At 47.9% G+C, this 6,639-nt stretch overlaps 1 long non-coding RNA gene across 1 annotated transcript; it reads right to left on the bottom strand.

The window, feature by feature from the left end:
- Positions 1-3,081: 3,081 nt before the first annotated feature.
- Positions 3,082-5,443, bottom strand: LOC116668156. Its single transcript, XR_004325224.1, has 3 exons — positions 5,386-5,443; positions 4,456-4,579; positions 3,082-3,441 (listed from the first exon to the last, which is right to left on the bottom strand). It is a non-coding gene; the product is annotated as an uncharacterized LOC116668156 (long non-coding RNA).
- Positions 5,444-6,639: the final 1,196 nt, after the last annotated feature.

Here is a 6,639-nt window from a genome sequence, read left to right as displayed (position 1 = left end):
AGTCCACCCATAGGACCTCATTCAACCTTAGTCACATCTTTCAAGGCCCTATCTCCAAACACAGTCACGTCTGAGGTACCAGGAATTAGGGCTTCTGAAACTGAGTCCACCTAAAACTGAGTTTCCCTGCTGAGTTTATGATTAACCTGTCTATTCAAAAATTTATTCTGTTTCTTGATCTGTCCCCGTTCCCCTCAGGATTGAGGGGTATCCAAGAAAAGGGGGAATTGAAACTGAGCAGGACCCTGGGGGTCCTTCCTGGGTACAAAGCCTCCTCTGTGTCTCCTGTTTCTTGTTTGTAGAAAGAAGGGTTTAGTGTCCTAGACCTTCCCTGAGTTCCAAAGAGCAGACTCAAGCAGTTAATGATTAGAACAAGGATCCCTAGTTCCTCCTCAAGGGGTAGAGATAACAGTCTGATGCGTATCTTTGAGTTTTTCTACATAAACCTTACCTAGTGGAGGATGGTGATGACATGGACATGACTGCATCACTAGATCCCAGACTGATTGGAACTGGAAGGCTGATGATTGAGTTGCTGGAAACATCACACTATTACCTCACCACCAGTCAGTCAAAAGAAGGTCCAAGAGCTGATGAGGGGGGAGGGTATATAGCTCAGTGGTAGAGTGCGTGCTTAGCATGCCCGAAGTCCTGGGTTCATCCCCAGTACCTCCATTAAAATAATAAGTAAATAAATAAAAACCTAATTACCTCCTGGCAAAATTAACCACCCCCCGCAAAAAAAAAAAAAAAAAAAAAAAAAAGAGCTGCTGAGGCATTCAACCCCAAAACACTGTCTTTAAAGACCCTTGTCTAAAAGCCATCTGGGAGTTTGAGTCTTTTGAGCATGAGCTGCCCATTGTCTTCTTTTTTGGCCCTGTAATAAACCTTTCTCTGCTCCAAACTCTGACATTTCAGTCTGTTTGGCCCCATCACGCATTGGGCACATGGACTTGGGTTCGACAACAATTTCAACGCAAGAATTTTCCTTGGGGGTGGGGAGACACAATTCAATCTGTGACACTTAATTTTCTTGCTTTTCTTTAAATCAAAGTGTATCTGCTCTGGGGCCCATGGAAGGGAAATTCATTTTTAGGAATTACTGTTGCACAGCTTTGTCGCTTTGCCAGGCAAAGGGAGTCACAGCAGGCTCATGCCTTGCCGACTGTGAGCCCGTCTTGGGGATGGGGTCCTGCAGTTCTATAGAAAAATGGGAGCAGGAGGGTAATAACAATCGGGGCATTATATAGGGTGTTATATTCTTTCCATCTTGATAAGAACTTGCTGTTGTTGTGGAGGAATTCAGGAGGGTCTGCTCATTTTCTTGAGGTTCAATCCATGACCCTCTTTTAAGACCTCTAGGGTAAGAGGATAAGTTATTCTGAGAAAAGAGTGCACAGGGAGGGGAGCGGGTTAGTCCTAAGATCACTTTAGCTAGAGGTGCAGGCCTGAAGCACTCAGCAGCCGTCTTGTCAGTTTTCTCCTCTTTCAAATCCCCACTGGCAGTTCATTCCCTCCATCCCTGTGGAAAAAGAGAAATGGGGGGCCGGTCTCCTCCGGCTGCATCCTGCTCAACTGGGGCATTGTCCGGGGGTTCTTCCGACGGAAGGAATGAACATGAGCACACCAATTCTCAGGGGGTTTTGGAACCGTCTTAGTGGCCCTTTTACAGAGAAGAGGAAAACAGCAAAGTCTAAGTCTGAAAAGTAAACAGGCTCCTAGAACTAGAAACAACAGGGAGAGGAGAAACCGAAATATCCCTGAGAAAATAGATCTTCATCTCTGGGGAATCCAGGAAAACAGATTGGAGAACCATTTGGAGACTCTCGACATGACTTCAGCAGTGTAGGCATTAAAATCACGCACTGCATGGACCTGACCTCTCATATCCTGGAGGGAGGCTGTGATGTTGGCACTTTCATCTGGAATGAAAGTACAGTGTTCAGCGTGAATTACTGCCCAGGTACCACCCACCCCAGGGAGGTGGTCAGAAATCCACAGCCATTCAGTTTTTTAACAAACAAGAAGGGGAGATACGGAAAGGATTTGTACCAGAGAGGACCCCACAGGGTCCTGCTGTTTCATTACTGCAGCTTCAGCCTCCTGCCTTCCCACCTGCAGAGGTGCTGAGGGTCTTCTGAGGCCACTGAGACATTGGGGCAGGACCTCTGGAACTTCTGGCCTCACCAGTCACTGCGATCTGCCCTCCATCCTCGCTGCCCTCTGCTACATGAGGCTGGGAGCCCCACTCCCACCTGGCCCCAGAGTCTGCCCCCCTCCCCCATCCTCCAGGTGGCTGTTCCACCTGGGCCCCAAAGGCACAGGGCAGCTCTTAGTCTGCCCCTTCCCTGCCTGCCACTCCCTGATGCCCCAGCTGCAGACAATTCAACTCCTTTTGGAGACCAAAAAACTCTGAACTTGGTCCCAGAGCAGAGGACTCTAAGTGTCCAGCCTCAGAGCCCAGTGTCAAAGTGGCGAAAGGGAAGCAGTGAAAAATAGCTGCGTTTTTGTTTGTTTTTCCCCCAAGAGTAGGGAAGTGAAATGCTCATTATTCCATAGTTTGGTAGGTGATGCTGGCGCATTCAAGCTCTCTACCCTCAGCTGGGCGCTTTCCCAGCAAGGGCCTTGGCAAACCCTCCACTCTGCTAGGACCCCACCAGCCCCCTCGGCCCACAACTGGCACCAGCTTGGCTGCAAAGAGAAAACAGATGACGGGCTGTTGCCTTGAACTCCGCCCGTGGCTTCCTGCCAGGTACCCTCTTCTCCCGGGAGGTGGAGACGGGTCCTCCCTGCCCCAGGCCAAGTGCTCCTCCACCCCCTCCAGCTCCATCCGTGATCCTTTCTCCATTTGGGTTCTGTTTTTATTTTCATTTATTTTTTAAAGTATATTTTTATTGAAGTATAGTCAGTTTACAATGTTGTGTCAGTTTCCGGTGTGCAGCATAATGCTTCAGTCATACGTGAACATACATCTATTCGTTTTCATATTCTTTTTCACCATAAGTTACTACAAGATATTGAATGTGGTTCCCTGTGTCATACAGTATAAACTTGTTGTTTGGTTTTGTTTTTAAATAAACTTTTTACTTTCAGAATCATTTAGATTTACAGAAAAGTGTAGACAGAGTTCTCGGACTCAACCTTCCCACCCCATTATACATCATTATTAACTAAAGTCCGTACTTCATTCAAATGTCCTTAGTTTTTACCTAAGATCCTTTTTCTGCTCCAGGATCCTACCCAGGGCATCACATGACATTTTGTTGTCATGTCTCCTTAGGCTGCTCTTGGCTGTGACAGTTTCTCCGACTTTTTCCTTGTCTTTGATAAGCAGTTTCCAGAAGTACTGGTCAGGCCTTTCTGTAGACTGTCCCTCATTTTGCGTTTGTGTGGTGTTTTGTTTTGTTTTTCTCCTTATGACTAGACTGGTGTTTCTGGGTTCTTGGGAGGAAGACATAGAGACAAAGAGTCATTCTCATCACGTCATATTGAGGATACGTGCTGTCATAGCAACATACCACCGTTGGCATTGACCTTGACCACTTGGCTGAGGTGGTGTCTGCCAGGTGTCTGTTTGTCTCACCACACACTGTGCCCGTTGGAAGGCGTCACTCGACGCATCCATACTTAGTGGGCAGGGAGTCATGCTTCACCTCCTTAAGGGGTGGATATCTACATCAGTTGTTTAGAATTCTCCCGTACAGGAGATTTCTCTCCCCCACTTATTTACTCATTCAATCATTTATTTGTACCAGTATGAACTCACGGATGTTTATTTTTTTCTTTGAGTTGTTATCAAATGCAGTACCTATTCTGTTGTCAGATTTTTCAACCTCGGCCCCCGGGAGCTCTTTCAGTTGCTTCTGTGTCCCTTTGATGTGGCCTCCATCATTTTGCTTCTGGAGCGCTTCCTTACCTTCTGTCTGGCCTTACAAGATGCCCAGGCTCCTCTCCCAGGCTACGATCAGCCACTTCTCCAAGGAGCCCCGGTGTCTCTGTAGGAGAATGGGCTTAAAAACCCAGATTTGGGTGCTGTGTGTGCTCGCCGCTACTTGGGTGTCATTGCTTCTGGCTCTCTCAAGGGACAAAACTGGAAATGCTTGTGCAAATATAAGTAATTTGTGTATATACACGTATCTGTGATTTCTGTGTTTATCCATCCATATTTGTATGAGCTAAACATGAATTACTATGGACATCTCCAACTCTAAACCGTATGTTTCCTTCTAGCCTCCCCCATGGCTTGTCAGTAACTTCCCTCTCCGACAGTGAGAACCTGGGCTCCCACCACCCAGCATCACTTTACTTGTTTATTTAATCCCAGTATCCACGTGGGGTGGTTCAGGATTGTTAGCCTGTTCACCATGAAAAACGACTTTACCAACAAGAGGACAGCGCTATGTGCCGCTCCTTTTGTCTAAAGACTATGTCTAAAGTCTCAGGGTCACCACTCACCCCCAGAGTGTTAGAGCAGCACCTCTTCTCCCCCATCTCCTTCAGGGAGGTTATGTCACACATTTCTCGTACAGTTAGATTCTTTTGCCTTAGTCTGCCTTCCGTGCTGGGATCCGCCAACCTCCTAAGGGATTTTTAAAAAATTTGCCTCCATTCAGATTCACACTGTGCTGTAAAGCACCAGGGTTGGACCATGTCCAAGCTCATGCATCCACCATCACAGTGCACACGCAACAGTTTCACTTCCCCGCAAATCTCCTGTGCTTCACCTGTTCAGCCCTCCTTCCAACTCTTGACAACCAGAGATCTGTTTCCGTCTCCATCTTCTGCATTTTAACTGAACTCAACTTTCTCCATGGGCTCCTGTCCACCAGCATTTAGCATCTTTGAAAACTCTTCTCTCCAATCATCTTGACCACCTCCCACCATAGCATCACATGTCTTCTCCCTTTCCTAGCCAAACTCTGTGTTTGCCCTTAGCCTGACTTCTCTCCTTGCCACTGAAACTGCTCCTGCCAAGGTCCCCAGTGGCTTCCTTGTTGCTAAACCCATGGGCCCTGCACCTTCTCTGTGGCCGCCTCCTGGGGCTGGAAGCTGGGGTCCACCCTCCCCACTCTGCAACGTCTCTCCCTGGTGACTCGCTCCCTCTCAGGATGTAAACAAGCTTCCACGTGGACACCTCCCGCCCAGACTTGTTTTGAATGTCCTCTCCTTCTGAGCTCCCCTGGACCTCTCGCTAAGATGTTCTCCCAGCTGCTCCAACACAGCAGGACCCAAACCAACCTTGCGCTCTGCTGCCCACCAAGAGACAAGAAGAAATCACCACAAAGTGGGAAACACAAAAAATAAAAATCAACCCAGGAAAAAAAAAAACACTAAAAAAATTAATCAGCTGCCTGGCAGGCTGTCTCCTAGTGTTCTTTTTCCTACCTTTGGCTGCTGGCTCTCTGACCCGGCACCACCATCACCATGGAGGCTGAGCTGCAGTGAGTATCGGAGGTGTTTCTGGAAGCCTTTTCTATGAAAACTTAACATGCACAGACTTGACTACGAGCCACAGGAATATGCTCCACCAAACCCAGCTTGCCTTCCCCTGGCGAGATCCCAAAACACGGGCTGCAGCCGTTGTCATGTCCCCCTGATATGGAAAAAGAATGTGGGGCGAGAAGTGTCCCAGGTCTCAGTTGAGTCCCTGGGGCGTGCTGCTCCAAGTGTGGGTCCTTGGCTTCTAGCAGGAAAGAATTCAAGAGTGAGCCACAGGTGAGTAAAGGTAGATTTATTCAGAGAGATGCGCACTCCGTAGGCAGAGTGCAGGCAGTTTCAGAAGGCAAGGGAAAGGCCACGTGGTGTAGGGGTTGGGTGCTCAGTCTAAAGTAAAAGTAGGTGCACACTCCATAGACAGCGTGAGGTCCATCTCGCTCAGAAAGGAGAGTGGCCGTGAGGCGAGGTGTTGGTAGTTTTTATGGGCTTGGTGACTTTATATGCTAACCAGTGAGGATTATTCCAACTATCTGGGGGAAGGGGCAGGGATTCCCAGGAATTGGCCCACCACCCACTTTTTGACCTTTTATGGTCAGCCTCGGAACTGTCATGGTGTTTGTGGGAGTGCCGTTCACCATGCTAATGTATTACAATCAGCGTATCATGAAGCTCAAGGTCTACTGGGAGTCAAATCTCCCACCACCTTGGGCCTCAGGGTCTACTGGGAGCTGAATCTCTGCCATCTTGGTGTTCATTGCTGTGTCATTCCTTGAATGGCTGTGCCCTGCCCTCTTCCCTCCTGTCTCACCCTGACAGGAGGGACCAATAGTTGGAGGGAAAGTCTGAATGGGAAGAAGCAATATTTAAGAGACTGCATTTCAGTATCTCACTTTTGCAAATTTTGTGTTTGACCACGAGGGGACCGCCGCTAGGGTCCCCGAGCCTTAAGCCGCATCCACCTTTATGTACAGGCTTCGAAGGTTTTATAACCCAAGCTCTCCTCGTGTTTCAGACAAGATAGTGCATGTGGTTTTCTTAAGGATATTAGTACATTTTCTGGCTGGTGATTCCAAAATGAAAGCAATGTTGACAAACTTGCTCACATGAATACTTGTGGCAGCATTACTCATAATAACCAGATGGCATAAAAACCCAAATGTCCATCAACTGATGAATGAATAAACGAAATATGCTGTGTCCACC

The sequence above is a fragment of the Camelus ferus genome, chromosome 13 (assembly GCF_009834535.1).
Source record: "Camelus ferus isolate YT-003-E chromosome 13, BCGSAC_Cfer_1.0, whole genome shotgun sequence".
NCBI lineage: Eukaryota > Metazoa > Chordata > Mammalia > Artiodactyla > Camelidae > Camelus > Camelus ferus.
Note: the sequence above shows the minus strand (reverse complement) of the source record. Positions and strands in the feature narration are given on the sequence as shown.